Source organism: Ailuropoda melanoleuca, chromosome 8 (assembly GCF_002007445.2).
Source record: "Ailuropoda melanoleuca isolate Jingjing chromosome 8, ASM200744v2, whole genome shotgun sequence".
NCBI classification, from domain to species: Eukaryota; Metazoa; Chordata; class Mammalia; order Carnivora; family Ursidae; genus Ailuropoda; species Ailuropoda melanoleuca.
In genome coordinates, this window is record NC_048225.1 from 16,157,994 (window position 1) to 16,174,162 (window position 16,169).

Consider the following 16,169-nt stretch of genomic DNA (forward strand, 5'->3'; position numbering starts at 1 on the left):
TGGAGCGGGTGGCGACGAGCATTATACAAGGTCTTTACTGGCTAATATGGAGCAGGTTTTCAGAGGGCAGGGAGTTACTGTGACTTAACTAGCCAGTGAGGAAGGCCTTACAGCAGGAGTGGGGTTTGCAGGATTCAGTCTGTGGGGTGGCCTGGGAGGCAGTCCAGGAGGTCAAGGGTGTAAACCAAGGGCAAAGTGTTTAGAATAATGAATGGAAGAGTTTGGTGGCAGGGAATAGTACGGGACAGTGTTCTCAACATTTTGGGTCAGAGGGGTCTTTGTTATGGGGGCCGCCCTGGCATTGTAGGGTACTCCACAGCATCTCTGGTCTCTACCTACCAGATGCTGCTCATATCCAAGCCCTCCAGCCCCCACGTTGTGAAAACCAAATATGTCTCTAGACTCGCCAGACATCTGTGTGCAAAGGCGCCCCCCTGTTGAGAACCGTTGGTGTGGGGGATAATCAGAGATAAGAGTGAAAGTTTGGCTGGGCCATCTGGAAGGGCCTTGGGTTTCTTGTCGAGGTTGGGACTACAACTCAGCAACAACAAAAAAAATCAACCTGATTAAAAAATGGGCAAAAGACTTGAACAGGCATTTCACCAAAGATAAAGGACCAGTAAGCATATCAAAAGGTGTTTGATATCACTAATCATCAGAAGTACAATCAAAACCACAATGAGATAACCACTTCACACTCATTGGGATGGCTACTGTCAGAAAAAGTGAGTGTTGTCAGGGATATGGAGTTGTGCACTGTCGCTGGGCCACTGTGGGAAAACAGTATGGTGACTCTTCAGAAAATTAAAAGTAGAATTAAAAGTAGAATTATTATTAAAAGTAGAAATCCCACTTTTGCTTATATATCCAAAAATAATTGAAAGCAGGATCTGAAGAGATATCTGCACACCCGTGTTCATAGCAGCACTATTCACAATAGTGGGGAGGTGGAAGCAACCCACATGTCCGTTGATGGGGGGATGGATAAACACAATGTAGCAGATACATAGAATGGAATACTATTCAGCCTTTAAAAAGGAAAGAAGTTCTGTCACAGGCTACAACATGAATGAGCCTTGAAGACATTACGCTAAGTGAAATAAGCCAGTCACAAAAGGATAAATATGGTATGATTCCATTCATATAAGGTATATAGTCAAGTTCATAGATAAATAAAGTAAAATGGTGGTTACTCGGGGCTGGGGAAAAGGGGCAAAAGGGAGTTGTTTAATGGGTATAGAATTTCAGTTCTGCAAGAAGAAAAAGTTCTGAAGATCTGTTTCACAACACGACTGAACTGTGCCTAAAATGGTTAAGATGATAAGTTTTATGGTATGTGTTTTTTACCACAATAAAAAAATTAAAGGGAGTCGGGCCTTTATTCTGGAAATAACGGGGAGATATGGGTAGATGAATCAGAGAGGTTTTGCTGTGCATCCATCACCACCATCCATCGTCAGAACTTTTTCACCTTTCCCACCTGACACTCTGTACCCATGAAATACTAACTCTCCATTCCTCCCTCCCCCAGCCCCTGGAGTCACCCTTCTGCTCTCTCTATAGATTTGAGTCCTCTAGCTACCTCATGGAAGTGGGGTCATACAGTATTTGCCCTTTTGTATCTGGCTTAGTTCACTCAGCATAATGCATTCAAGGTCCTCCCTTTTAAAAGCTGAATAATATTCCGTTGTGTGCACGTACTGCATTTTGTTTACCCATTTATCCGTTAATGGGCATTTGGTCACCAAGAGCTTTTGCTCAGTTTGGAACTACCTTCTCTGCCAAGGGTCCCCAAAGACAGACACAGGATGGGGCCCAGCTGGCTGGTAACAGAAATACAACAGGCAGGCCAAGCGGAAGGCAATGCTTGTTAAACAGCTTGTATTTGGGCCCGAGAATGACCCCTCTCCAGTTCCACTACCTCAGTGGTCCTCAGGCTTCACCAAGCATCCTCATCATGTGGCGGGCTGGTGAAAACACAGATTGCTGGGCCCACCTCCAGAGTTTCTGATTCAGTAGAGAGTCAGGAAATTTGCATTTGTATCCAGTTCCCAGGTAATATTTGCACTGCTGGTCTGGGAGAGCCACTGTACTATGTAATTTTAACTCATTGCCCAGACCAAACAAAGCACTTTGCAGGCTGTAGTGTTCAGTGCCTGGCCTCTTCCTGGCAGAGCTCACAATCCTACCTTTGGCCATCTTCAAAATAGTGAAGACCTGTCTAGGGAGGGCTTGACAGATTGGAGACACCTGCTTTGGGCCCAAGATAAAGTCTCGGGAACTCCTACTGGTTCGGCCACTGGAACTTTCTCAGTGCTGGCTACCCTGTTCTCTCAAGCCTCTTGAATTGGATGCAGCCGCTGGAGGACAGAGCTCAGAATGTTTGAAACATGCACAGAGGCATTGAGCCTTGGACCCTTCCGCTTTGGGAGCATTTCCTGTTTGCTCTCCTGCCTGTGGGGGGGATCTCAGGAGATAAAACACAACCCTTCCCATAAAGCATCTCCTTGGGCCTCTTACCCCCCCCCCCCGCCTGCCTTGCCCCTTGGTCCACAATCACAGCTGTCCTCAGGGCAGAGCACATTTGTCTCTTTTAATATATATTTAAAAGGTATTGATAGCCAAAAGGGCCGGAGGGACCCATACACAGCCCTGTCTGAGCGGCTGGCATTTTCACATGTAAGGGCTTTTGTCTCCCTCACTCCTAAAAGGTCAGAGCAGGAAGGGGCCTCAAAGGTCATTCTACCCAAACCCCTGAGGCCAGAGAGGGAGGTAAGGGGCACAGGGTCACGTAGCCAAGGAGCCAGAGTCTAGGACCCTGGTCTTTCTTACGGATGCATCTTGCCAGTTCAAGGATGTACCTATACCGAAGGTCAAGGTCTGGGGCGAGGAGGTCTCAGTGGCCTTTTCATCCATAAAGGATTAATTCCCATTGGCGTTTTCTTCTCTCTTTTCTGTGTTTCAACTCCACCCCGGTGCCTGCCCCTTACCCTGCCCCTGCTTCCTCTCAGCAGGCCTGCCCTTACCCACGGGCCCTAACACCACAGTTCTTGAGTTTACCCGGTGTGGGTAAACATTTCCTCACAGCCTCAGATGGCCTTTCCCAGGGAAATAGAATGAAGTCATCTTGCAGGCTCTGCTCTCCTCCTCAGAAGGGGCCCTCGGCTGTGTGGATCAGCCCGGTGGCCTAGGTCTGTGGTCCCAGATGAATTCTTAGTGTGGATTCCCTGCACCCTGATGTCCAGGTACCACGGGCTGCTGGGCAGTTGTCTCCCTCACTGCTGCTTTTCTAGGCTGTGCACAGGGCCTGAAGTACAATTGGCGCTCAGTTCGATTGGAGAGTAGAAAGTGGGTGCATACCTGTGCTTCATTTCTTCCCTTGACTTGATTCGGGTCTCCTCTTGGGAACCCCAAATCTGACCATAGAGTGACTCATGCATGACTGAGTGACCCATGTCAGTGGGATCTTAGGTCCTTTGTGCCACAGGTCCTTTCTCTAGGCACCCGCTGGGCGATTTATGCACATTCTGGAATCTTTCAGTGGCCCCCAAGGTGGGTACCACTATCTTTATCTTATGGGCTGGTTGTAGGAAGATGTTGAGAGGTTATGGAACTTTTAAGAGCCTTGTTGTAACTATTCCTCAGCTTCCTCCCTCCCTTCCCTGGCTTTCTGTTGCCTGACCCCGACCTAAGGCTTGAGACAGTCCCACATTGGGCTGGTTATTGCCAAGAGGTGGTGAGTTCAGAGGTTAAATCGCAAGAGGTCTGGCTTTTTCACGTGCTTCCTTCTTGTCTGGAGGGGTAAACTGAGGCAAGTCACCGCACTTGGAGGATCCGGCCGTATCTGGGAACTGGGCTCTCTTGCCTCTGTTCCCAAGCCTCCAGCTGGGCTCTGGCAGGCGGGCCTGGGCCGGACTGTGCCCCTGCCGGGCAGGGATGCTAATGCATCATGAGAGCCATCCTAAACAAGTCTGTGCAGGTCCGTGTCACTTCCCACCCCTCCTCTCGATAGCTTCTCCTCGTAGCCAGAGCGCTGACCGTGTCAGGAGTTTAGGCTAAGAACATGCTGGAAGGGTGAACCCCAGATAATCGGGGTGCACCCCCTGCTCCCTTCTCCTCCCTCCCTTCCCTCTACTGCCACCTCTTCTCTGGGCCGGGGCAGTCACACATAGCTCTCCCCTGTCTTCGTCCCACGTGGCCTTGCTGTTTGCCTCTGGACTGATGCTCACTGACACATGTTTTTGGTGCCAGCAAAGTGCTGACGTTTCCATTTTGCTGAGTTGTACAGTGCCTGTGCTGGGCCCCCCCTCGAGCTCCCCCTCCTCATCTGTATTTGCTGGCGCGGGAGCTCCTGTTCCCATCAGATGAGTCAGGGGAGAGATCTTGGAAGAGTAATTAATTTGAGCAGATGTGTGTCAGTGTCCCAGGAAATAGGAGCTATCAGTACAAGCCACCTGTGCTTGTTGTGACCACAGAGCTCCCAGGATGCAGGTGGGCCTCTCTTTAGGAAAACCCACTAAGTCAAGGCTGTTGGTGTTACCCGAAAAAAAAAAAAAGTCTCTTTACTGAAGGTTTTGCTGATAGGTTCTGTAAGTGGTTTACAGGTCATTAAGTACTTGACAGAGGGGCTTTAGGGACAGGGAAACTTTATGTTCGAGCTTAAGAACGGTGCCAATTACACATCCTTCAGAAATGAAGATGAAGCATCTCAGAAATTGTATGGAAGCCCTGGGGGAAATGCTGTCTGGCTCGCCAAACAGGGCCCCACACACCCTTTTAGAGATGGTTGCCAGGGATTCCTACAGAAATGTACGCGTTTCTTCTTAATGATGAACTCTGTGCCCCTTTCCCGACTGATCCCCTACTCGGTGCCACACCCCCTCGGCTATGGGGGGAGATTGACCAGCTGAAAAATCAGAGTTCAGATCATGGCCTTTTAGGGTTTTCTATCATAAGCTGTTTTTCTGGTGGACTCCCTTTCTGCTCCCTGAGGCTCCCTTTCTTACCTTCTCTCACTTGGGACCTCCCTGCTCACCCCCGCACCCTCAGGCCGAGCTCAGCCCCTCACCCCAGAGCTGGAGGAGGCCACGGAAGGCCTGGGATGGAGTGCCCTCATCTCTCCGCCCCGATCTCACTCACACGTCCCTGCTGGAACTCCAAGGGCGGGTCCTCCCACACATGCTCAGGATCATAGCCTGTCAGCCTCTCGCCCACCTCCCCCTGGGATGGGTCCAGCAGTCTTCCGGCATGTTCTCTCATCCGTCATCTCTGAGAAAGCCTCCTGCCACTGCCCCTTCTCTCTCAGTGTCTGCTCCAGCTCTGCTCCTTTTCCTGGCCCAGCAACTGTGAAGTGTTGTGGGCACACTCAGCCCCCACTCCCTCACCTCCCAGTCACGCTCCTGCCCACGTCAGTCTGGCCTCTGTCCTGACCACTCCCCCCCCCCCCCCCCCGCTTGTGGAGGCCACTGGTAACTTTCACGTGGCCCAGTCCTGTGGACGGGGCTCATCTTGACTTCTCAACAGCATTCCACACCCTCTTCTGCTTGGAGACCCTTTCTCCCAGCTCTGGACACAGCACTCCCCTGGCTCCCTTCCCACCCCTTCTGCTTGTTCCTCCTTTACTCTTGTCTAAACATCGGAGGTCCCAAGTGTAGGCCCCAAGCCTTCTTCTCTGTCCTCACCTCTGTGCTCTGTGTTCTTGCGAGGTGAGCTCACTGATTACCAGCTTTAGATACCATCTATACAGTGATGACTTCCAGAGTTCTCTCTTGATCTCTGGTCTTGTAATTCTCTCTGTGTACTTGGATTTTTCATCTGAACGTCCTACAGGTATTGCAAACATATGTATTTAAAAAACCCCAACAAAGCAAACTCTTGATTTCTTTTCCCAAATCGGTGTCTCCCTAGATCTTCCCCATCTCAGTAAATGGCATCCACCAGTTTGCAAGGCCAGAAACATGGGAGTTAGCCCTGATTTCTCCTGTCTCACCTCACATCTCATATCCCACCACATCCTGCTTCCTGCGTGTCTCACATTTATACCCGTCTCCCACCACCCCCCCCCGGCCTGCCACCCACCAGTCCTGGGCACCAGTGTCTCTTTTCCGATTGTCTCTTTTCTGACCTAGGACTGTCACCTTCGGATTGGTCTCTTTACTTCCACTTTTGCTTCCTGGTCTTCACAGAGCACAGCGTTTTAAAAACATAAGATTTTGCACTTACTCCTGTGCTTCGAACCCTTCAGTGGTTTTAAGGATAATGAATAAAGTCCTAACTCCTTGCGATGCCTTATAAGGCTCTGTATGATCTGGCCCATCCATGAAATTACCCAGCCTGAGCTTAACGTGCTCTTCTTGATTGGTTGTCCTCCCAACAACCCTTCCTCCCATCTTCCATTATAGCAGAGGCCTGGTTGTTCATTTCAGGCTGGGGGAATTTTTCATGAAAGAGGTGGTGATATTTTTGGGGAGAGGAGCCCTTCTCCCCTCCACCTCCGCTCCAGGAGGTGATCATGGTGAGTCTGAGCGAATCATGGTAATGCCGTGACTCCATTGCCAGTGACTGGTGTCAGGGTGGGTGTGTGGTTGGTTCTGTGCCTTGGGACTTAAGGAATGTCTGCTGGCCGTGTGTGGGAAGGATGTGCTGTCCTCATGAGAGTTGTGCATGGGGGTGATGCCTCCGTGGCACCTTTCCTGCTTCTTAGGACTTGGGTGAGGATGTGGCCCTGGACAGCACGAGGAGAGACAATGCCAACACTGAGGGTAGCAGGTGGGGTGGGGCAGGTCCTCAAAGACATGGTTGAATGGCAGAATCCACCCTGTAATCGACCATCTCCCTTGAGTGGGATAATAGATGTCTTTTTGGTTCCGGTTACTTTCAGGAAGACTTCTGTTGCTTGTAACCAACCCCGTCCTAGCCGATATTCTTCCGCTTCTCGCTCTGTTTCACCCTGACAAGCCCGTGGATAGGCCACACTCTTTCCTGCCCCAGGATGTTTGCACATACTGGCCGCTGGGTTTGGAGGCTCTCTGCCTGCTCTTCGCATGGCCAGTGCTTGTCCATCCTTGGGTCTCACATCGCTCTCACGTCAAAGCTTCCCTGCCCCTATTATATTCTTTGTCTATACTCTGATTAGTTTCATTTGTAGCCCTTAGTGCATTTTTAAAGTATTTCTTGTGTTTACTTTTTTCTTCCCCTCTAGACTGTAAGCTCCACGAGGGCAGAGACCGTATGTCTTGTTCACCACTTTGGCCCAGCCCCCTTGCACAGTACATCACAGAGAGAAGGTGCTCACCTCCGAGGTGCGCACTGATGGCATAAATGGAGGAACAGTCTGATCCATGCTGATTTTCCCACCTTTATCCTCTGCTACTCGGTGACATCTCATGCTTTATGCTCTGGCCCTACTGACCTATGCTGTGATAGTTTGTAGAACGTTCTGTAGTCTCTGTCACCTCCGGACCTCTGCATATGCCTGGGACAGCTCTTCCTTCTTCTCCCAGATACCCCCCCTCTTCCGTAGGTCTTGGCTGACATGCCACCTCTTCCCAGAGCGTCCCTCCCCAGACCAGGTGCCTTCGGGATGCCCTTCTGACCCACCAAAGCACTTACCAGACCGTCGGTCCCTAATTGTCTGCCCCTCCCCACCAAGACTCTGAGCTCCTTGAGGGGAGCCTTCTTTATTACTTCCTTATCACTGTGTCCCTAACACCCAGCTCATAGTAAGTATTCAACACTTAGTGTTAAATCGATTCCTTTGACTGATATTTCTGAGTGCCCACTGTGTGTCAAACATTGTGCTAAGTGTTCAGGATACAAAGATGAATAAGAAATTGCCTTTATTCTCACATTCTAGAAAGGGACACCAACTTGTTAACCAGTAAATATAATACAGTGGGGTGAGTGTGGGAAAAGGGGCCAGGGGACATAGGTGAGGGACCGGTGAATTCTGCCTGGGGAGTAGGATGCGGGGTGCTGGGAGAGCATCAGAGACAAAGTAAGAACAGCTAGAGGGGAGTTCAAGCCCACAAAGTTATTTCCGAAGAGGAAGGATAAATATCTGTATTTATGTGTATTAGTGTCTACAGAATGTAGAGAAGAATGGGCCAGGCTAGGGAGGTAAGTTGTAGGGGGGAGTCTGAAAAGGGCCTTCAGCAGCTAGGCCTGTGTTCGATCCAGTTCTCCCCTCACCTGAGGCTTCTTTATGTGTGAATACTGGGGTCGTGGGGGGGGGTCTTCGGGACCCTGGCTTAGTCCGTGGCTCCTGTCACAGATCTGAGAACACACCAACCCCATGCCAGGCCAGCCTGAGATGACTTTGTTCCTGGGCTCCCTGGTTCCCAGAAGCATCTCTACTCACCTTGGGGGGTTGGCCCCTTTCCTTGGGGTTCCAGTCTGGTTCTGCTCCTTACCTGCCGGGTGACCGGGGACAAGGCCCTTCCCACTGTGACGGGGCGATGATGCTATCTACATGGGGGTCTCGAGAGGACTCGGTGGGCTCACAAAGCATGCAGAGCACTGTGGGAGCTCTGTGATTGCAGATGCCTCCTTCCTCCTCCCCTCCCTGGCTGGCTCTACCCAACAGGTGTTGGAGGGCCCCTGCTCTTGCCCCAGCCCCCTCACCCTGCCCCCAGTGGAGCCCCATGGCGGACAGCAGAGTCTCCATGGGACATAAAGGCAGTTTCTTTAGATGCTTCTTTTTAAACAACAAAAATAAACTTGCCTGTCTTACTTGGCTGCCTTTGCCGAGCACCTTGCCAATGTGTTTGCATTACGGGATCTGCGGGGGTCCTCCAGGTTGTGGGTTGCGTGTGTTTTACCTGTTCGGTGTGGCTCCCACTTGGTCTAATTTCCCGATACGGTGCAGCATGCTAATTTTTTCTCTTAAGGTGCGAGAGGGAAAGGGAAATTGCGGCTCTGGATGAGTCCCTCCTCAGCGGCCCCGGTGCGATCCCCGCCAGTGTCGTGCTCCAGCCCAATTAGAAACCTGCTTGGCTTTTAGGAGCCAGAGTGCCTGCCGACGAAGATGCCTATTCCAGGCCCTAATTACCCCTTGATGGAATGAATAAAGACATTGTGTTTCCTGCATTTTACTTACAGAGTTGCTGATGCAGTGAATGTTGGATGAAACGTCTCTTTCCTCAGAGAGATTAGAAACCGAGTGCCTCAGCGACTGATCCAAGTGGCTGTTTTGGCGACAGTCTCCCTCCTACCCCGATGTGGCCCTGCAGTTTAAGTGGATCTGGGGTCAGGGAGAGTGGGTCCCGAGAGGGACCTGCACTTTCTCCTCCTCTTCATCCCAGTGGCAGACCCCTTGACCAGCTAGTCTGGCTGAATACAAAAGAGAGGAGGGTTTATGAAGCACTGGCTGTGTGTCCAAGGTTTTTACGCATTCTGTCCTATGGATGTGTTGCGAGGGCTTGCTAGCCCCACTGTGCAGATGAGATGCTCCGGATCCTGCCCGAGGTCACACACAGCTAGCAGGTGGCGGAACGGTGGTTTGAAGCCAGCCTTGCGGTGCCGAGTTCATGGTCTTTCCTCACTGGCCCCTGGACACTTGTCTGGCCTGCTTGGTCCAGTCTGCCCTAGCCCTGGGGGAGCCAACCAGTTCTTTCCCTTGAGAGTGGATGCAGAGTATAGTGGTTAACTTTCACTGCATAACAAACCTTCCCCAACTTCAGTGGCTTAAAGCAACGAGCTTTATTGTTTTTCATAGCTCTGTGTCAGCGCAATTGTTCCTTGGGTTTGGACTCGCTTGACGAAGGCAAGGTCTGGGATGGCCTCACTCAGTCTCAGCTGGGGCCAGAGCCATGTGGCCTCTCACTTCCCCAAGAGGCTACTCCGGGCCTCTTCATCTATTTTATACGCAGATGAAACGTAGACATAGGTACAGAACCCTGTCTGTCTTTACTCATTCACGAGGCAGTGGAAGGTTCCTAACAGCAAAGAGGGGCGCCCGAATGGACAACCACTTTGAGAGCCTCTGTTATTTGTTAGCTAATGTCTGGTTGGCCAAAGGAGGTCCCTTGTCCCTGCTCAGATTCAATAGGTGGAGGAGAGACTCCCCCTCTTACCTGGAAGGGCCAGGGAGCCCCACAGCAAAGGGCGTGCATCCCAAGGTGGGAACATTGTGATGATTTTGCCGCCTACCATAAAGGGTCATGTTTTTCAGAAGGCTGTTCCACCATTCCTGGTCCTGTCAACGAAGGGCTTGGAGAGGAGGAGGCCTCACTTATCCTCTGTCTTTGGACAGGATGTCGCCAAGGCTGTTCCAGACAGATGTTTCTTTTTCTTTTCTTTTTTAAGAGGCAGAGAACGAGAAAACAAAACCTTCCTCTGGTAATTTATCCACATTCTCATAACCAGCTATTATCTTTCATTATTTTTTATTTCCCGGGACCAGATGCTTCAGACTCCGGGGAGCACATGTTTGGACTGGGTGGTGGGGCCCATCCCTGCTCTGTGGCTTGTCGCTACAGGGATGGTGGAGGGGACAGCTCTGTGGTACATGCCTTCTCGTCCTTTCTCTGGGGCTCGCGGCACGCTCCGGTTTCTCCATCGAAATTTTATCCTCCCATTATCTGGGAAACGTAGACCAGAGAGCTGTAGGCTCGTTGAAGGAGGGAGAGCTTCCAAAGAGTCCGTGCCGTGATTGAGTCTCTAGGTATCTTGCCAGCTCTGTTTCAGAGTCTGTATTCCTGGCCTGCCAGCCTCTCTCCTGTGCCTCCAAGGCTGTGGTGACCTGTTTCCCGAGCAGAGGGTTTTCTTCAGAGATCTGTGGAAGCCAGTACTTTTGGGGTGTGGGCCTCATTTCACAGTTGCTCTGGAACTCTCCCCACCAGGGGGAGAACAGGGCAGTGGGAGGTATGAAAGCACCTTGAGCCCTTTCCCCAGCTCCACCTTCTTGGGTCAGTCACTGTGGGAGCAAGGCCAACACAGCAAGGCCCCCAAGGCCTACGACCCAAAGGTGAAATGTTTTGGGGGTGTTTAACACTATTGGTTGGTTTTTGGTTTTTTGCTTTCCTGCTGGCTTGGGCACCTAGCCCTGGGTCAGGAGAAATGCTCCAGAGGGGAACTCACCCTTTGACCCTTGTGCAGGTGGCTGAAGGCTGGCTGGTGGGAAGGCTCCGGGAGGAGGGTAGTGGCAGCTCTGATTCTCATGGAAATGCAACTGGTTGCTTCTGGTTGCCAAGGTGGGAGGAGGGGAAGGGGCAGGTGAGACCCTCTGTGGGGGGGCCCTGAGGCTACACCACTGAAGCCTGCTTTGCCCTCAGAGGAAATCCTGAGGCTCCCCACCCCCCTCCGGGCCCAGCCTGCTGGCTCTCAGCATGCTTGACTCCTGGTGCTTGTTCACTGTCAGCATTTATGGGTCCCATTAGAGCAAGAGAGTAAAGAGGTTTTACGAGGGTGGTTTTTTCCCCCTTGTCTTAAAAAAAAAAAAAAGGTAAAGCGTTTTCCTGCAAATTAAACACATGTCAAATCAGCTTTGTTTGCCAGAATGGCAGCCTTCCAGAAGCAGTGCCTCAGGCTAACCCAGGGAAGCTGGGGTTTCCACTCCCGGGGCCTCCCCAGAAGGCCCGCCTGGCTCTCCTCGGTTCCCTCAACAGAGGGCTGAGGAGGGATGCCGGGCTTCATTCTGCTCTGCCAATCAGGGCTGCGGGAGATCCTTCCGGGGAACATTTTGTGTTACATGTTGAGAGTGAAATCGGGGGAGGGATAAATCTGTAGCTTTCTTCGCATCCTCAGAGAGGTCCACGGCCCGAGAAAAGATGGAAGGTTCATGAGAAGTAGTCCGGCTCTCTCATTTTGGACCAGAAGATCCTCGGGCCCAGATAGGGCAAGTGACTTGATTTGAATCACACAGAAAGTCAGGGGCTTTTTTTTAAAGATCAGATCCCCATGTTCAAGGTGGGGTGGGGGAAGGAGGCCAGAGCGAGGAGGGGAGGCTTTTTCTCATTTGCTGGCGATTTGCAAAGCAGCTTGTTTCTTAATTGATTGTGTGTGTGGCTGTGGTTCTTTTTGTTGCTGTTGTTGGAATCACTCCCAGAAGTACAGGGGCTGAGATGAGCAAAATAAATAAGGAATAAACAGGCCCATTGCGTGGGGGGGAAGCGGAAAGTAAGAAGCCGGCTGGGAGTTTGGGGGTAAAACTGACTCAGACCTGGAAGGGCCACGACTGAGGCTGGGCCGGATGGGTTCTTCATCCAGAGTTAACGAGACGGAAAAGGAGCAGCGTAAATGACGAAAACCTGGAGCGCGTTTCTGTGTTTTGCTTTCGGCCACAGTGGGGCCCAGGGGTTGGTGTTTTCTTTAAATGAGGAGCCCCGGGCTTTGGTGTGGCCCCCGACTTTTGCAGGCCCCTGCAGGCCCGGAGGACTGACATGGAACTATAGCCTTCTGGGCCATTGATCCTCACCTTTGATTTTGCCTGGGTCCCCTCCCGGCAGCTCAGTCACCCTCCAGGTACCCCGGGGCCGGCTTCCGTCTGCTCTCATCCTTCTCCTTCATCCGGCGCCGCTCTTTAAGTTTCCCGCATGCACCACTTACAGTATCGATCCCGGAGCTCCTGGGGGCCAGCTCCACGCAGAGGGGCCCCTCCTCTGTGTTACCTTTGAGGAGCCGTGGCTCCCCTGCTTCTGCTCTCTCTGTAATGATGACGGTGTTGAAAACATCCATTTGCGATTCTCAGCTGATGAAGAGTTTTCGCTTCCTGGGGCCAGTCTCCGTTTAGTGGATAACGCAGAACTCTGTAGGAATTGATTACCACCCCACTGGCGCCTCACAGGCCAGCAGCCCCGTTCAGGGAGGGCCAGCCCCTTCCTGGGAATGGGGGGGGGGATGGCCAGATTGGGGCCTGCCCGAAGAGGAAGGAGGAAGGAACCAGTTTGGCATCTTACAGATATTTCCAAAAGCTGGTGTCATCACAACCCTTGGGGACGGGCATTGACAGCCCATTTGGAAAACGAGATTATTTTCTTTATTTAGGCCCAGGGCAGTGAAGGAGCACGCTCCAGTCTTGACAGGAGGAGGCTTGACTACAGGACTGTCTGAACCCAAGACTCCTTGTCGCCGTGGAAGGCCTGACTGTGCGTGAGGGTACCTTCCTTTTCTGTGTTTTCAGAATAGTATCTTGTTAATGCTGGAAATACGTCCACTGTGTTCAACGCTAACTCTGATAACAGGCTGGAGGCAGAAGGGAAGGAGGAAGAAGGCTGAGGAGTGATTTTTGATGGGGAGTCTCCAGAACAGAGATCAGAAGTGGTGGGGGTGGGGGGGCTGGGTCTTGTGGGCAGACATCCTTTGTCCAGAAATGCCCTTGCTTTGAAACGACTTTGATCACCTTTGAGCAGGGCAGGCATTTCCAGTGAGGCCACAAGCCCACCCATCCCTCCTGCCACCTGCCTGCCCGGGTCACACTTATTGTATTGGCTTGGATGGCTCGGGAGAGTGATTCTGCACATCTTGCCCCAATTCTGTGTTCGGCAGCATCGGGTCGGTAGCTTGAAATTGGCCGTTTTGGGCATACTCACACCATAGAAATCAGCAAACACGACAAATCAGTGCATTTTATTTATTTTAGTTAGTTGTTTACCATTTGAGAGCTCGTATACCTGCACACCACTATGTATAGGCATTTGCTTTCCACACTTGCTCTAAAAGTCTCTCCAATTTGTTCTAGGCACGCTCACCCAAGTTCATTTATTTAATTCAGTCTCATTTGCTTCTCTCAAAGACTCTGTGTGGGGAATCTTGTTGACCCTATCTTGAAAACAAAGAAATGCATGCAGGGTTGGGAGACAAGTCCTTTGCCTTCAAGGTCAATGCTCCTTGATGGCTCAGCTCCGTGGTTCTCCACTGGGGGGGGGGCAGTTTTGCCCCCCAGGGACACTCGGCAATGTCTGGAGACATTTTTGCGTATCATGGGTGGAGGTGGCTCTCCTGGCATCGAGTGGGCAGAGACCAGGGATGTTGCTACAAATGTATGGTCCGCAGGACAGCCTCTGCAAGGAGGAGGCAGGCCCAGATGGCAGGGGTGCCAAGGTTGAGGCCTCCTGGCCTAGCTGGTGGTGCCCCCTTGAGTATTTCCCTTCCTTTCCTGTCTCGGGATGAGCTGAACTAAATAAAGGGAACTTTCATCTTGGTCAGGAAGGGGGAGCTCCTTGAGGGAGAGGCCGATTGTCCAGCGGAGGCAGATTTCGGAATGGGGTGGTTCAGCCCTGCCTGGTTTATGCCCAGACCTAGGAGTCAAAATAAGGCCGGAGAGGCTTGTAGTGAGCCCTGAGCAGAGGGAGCTGGGCCCTGAATGAAGACATGCGAGGATTTCACAAGAAAAAGAAGCTGGGGGGGGGGGGGATAATGAGCGGAAAGAGCTCCTGTCCCAAAAGGGGCTGGCTGTATTGTCAGCCCTGAAGTCTGAGCTGGGGAGACAGTCAAAATTCAGATGAGAGGTCTAGAGGGCCACGTTGCTGGGTCCCAAATCTGCCTCATTGTCAGAATAGGCCAGGCAGCTTTAATAAGGAAAAAGAAATTGTATGTGGCCAGTCCCCCCTTGGGCCTTAACTGGACATGCCAGGAGTGGGGCCCAGAACTTGAGTTTTTAAAAATTTCCCAAGTGATAGTGATGACCCAGCAAGTTGGAGGGCCCCTGGGATAGATGGGTGTGCGGGCTGTTACGCATCAAAATGCGGATTTGTGGGAGGCTAGGAATTGTTAATCTTTCATGCACTAGGTGTTTGAAGATTTGCCCCACACCGTGTCTGGCTCTGGGCTCACAGCAGGAGGGTGCAGGGGCCTCTTGTCCTTTAGGAGCGCACAAAATAGTGTTAGGCATCGGTGACAGAGTCTTTCTGAGTCTCATGTAACTCACCAGTTAGATAGGACAAACACGACTTAGAGCACGGGGTGTTGGCGAAGAGCAGTGGGAAAGCCATCAGCAAGTTCCTAGCCGAGCATCTGGGCCGCCGTGGGTTCTCCAGAGCCGCCTGCCATCTGTGGTTCTCGGTGTAAGAGCTTCCTCTCTTTCAGTTCAAGCTCCATGTGGATTGACGGTCTCCTTTGTGTCCGGAATGTTCCAGGCTCTGAAGGCTATTGAAGTGAGGGTGACCTGGTCTTGATCATCAAACAGCTTTGAGTGTGGTAGGGAGGCAGGTGTGTAAGGCCCCGGACCATCACATACAGAATGCTAGGCCCCCGTGTGCACAGAGGGATGCATGCCCTACTTTCCGTGGGTCTGGGGCGAGAGCGTACAAGGGCCAGGGGAAGCTGCTTAGAGAGAATTCCCGAGGAAGTTGCTGGATTTTGCCGGGGGAATAAAGTTCTTTAGACAAGGAAGCTTGCAGACAGTCTGCACAGAAGGCGTGGGGGCGGGGGTTGTGGTGCTGAGAGCAGGTGTGTCCTGGGGTCTCCGGATCTCACCTTCCAGAGTCTCTAGGCCCTTTGTTCTTGCCCTCACTTTCTCTCTTTCTTCCTTCTTTTCCTCCTGGGGAATGGCACATATCAGGTGCAGACACTTGAAAAAGTTCATCTGCTCAGTGCTTGATTTATCGTTCAAACCTTCAGTAACCGATTTCCAGTCTCATAAAATATTAAATACATCCATATATTGAATATCACATTTTGATATGTTTTCACGCCTCATTTGCCACCGAAGTCAAGGACAGACTCACATTTTTCATGGCATGGGGCCCAGATTTGTCCTCGTGATGTTTTATTATATCCCGTTTCCCACCCCTCCGCAGCAGACCTGCATTCCTCAGTGTCTCACTTGAGCGGCCACACTGACAGCCCACTTGGCTTGGACCTTCACAGGCCCAGGGCAGAAAGGCCACATATATCATCCCCGAGAAAGGTTATTTACATAGCACTGTAAACATTTGCTGAAGGGCCGCGATTTCTGCCAGACATCTCCAGATCCTGCATCAGACGCCGGCCAAGCCAGTGTCAGAGCCTAAGGGGAAGAGCTTCTACGTTCGTTCTTTCCACCCAGTCCAGGTCTTATGCTTGCAACTGACATTTACTGAGCACCTATTATGTGTCAGGTGCTGAGCTAGGCCCTGAGATTTTAAGATGGTAAACCATTGCCTTACCTTCAAAGGGAAAGGTATGTATGCCGTTCAGGGCACAAGAGTGCCACAGGTATGCAGAGAGAAGCATGTCATAGGGACTGTGGG

General features: G+C 51.6%; 1 protein-coding gene across 1 annotated transcript in view; it reads left to right on the plus strand.

Annotated features, from left to right (window-relative positions):
* The first annotated feature begins 12,988 nt into the window (after positions 1-12,988).
* The window catches only part of GRIK4 (glutamate ionotropic receptor kainate type subunit 4), a 367,864-nt gene continuing 364,683 nt past the window's right edge, over positions 12,989-16,169 (plus strand). The window contains exon 1 of the mRNA XM_002914075.4: positions 12,989-13,085. The gene's annotated coding sequence lies outside the window, so the exon portion shown is untranslated. The remainder of the gene's footprint in view (positions 13,086-16,169) is intronic.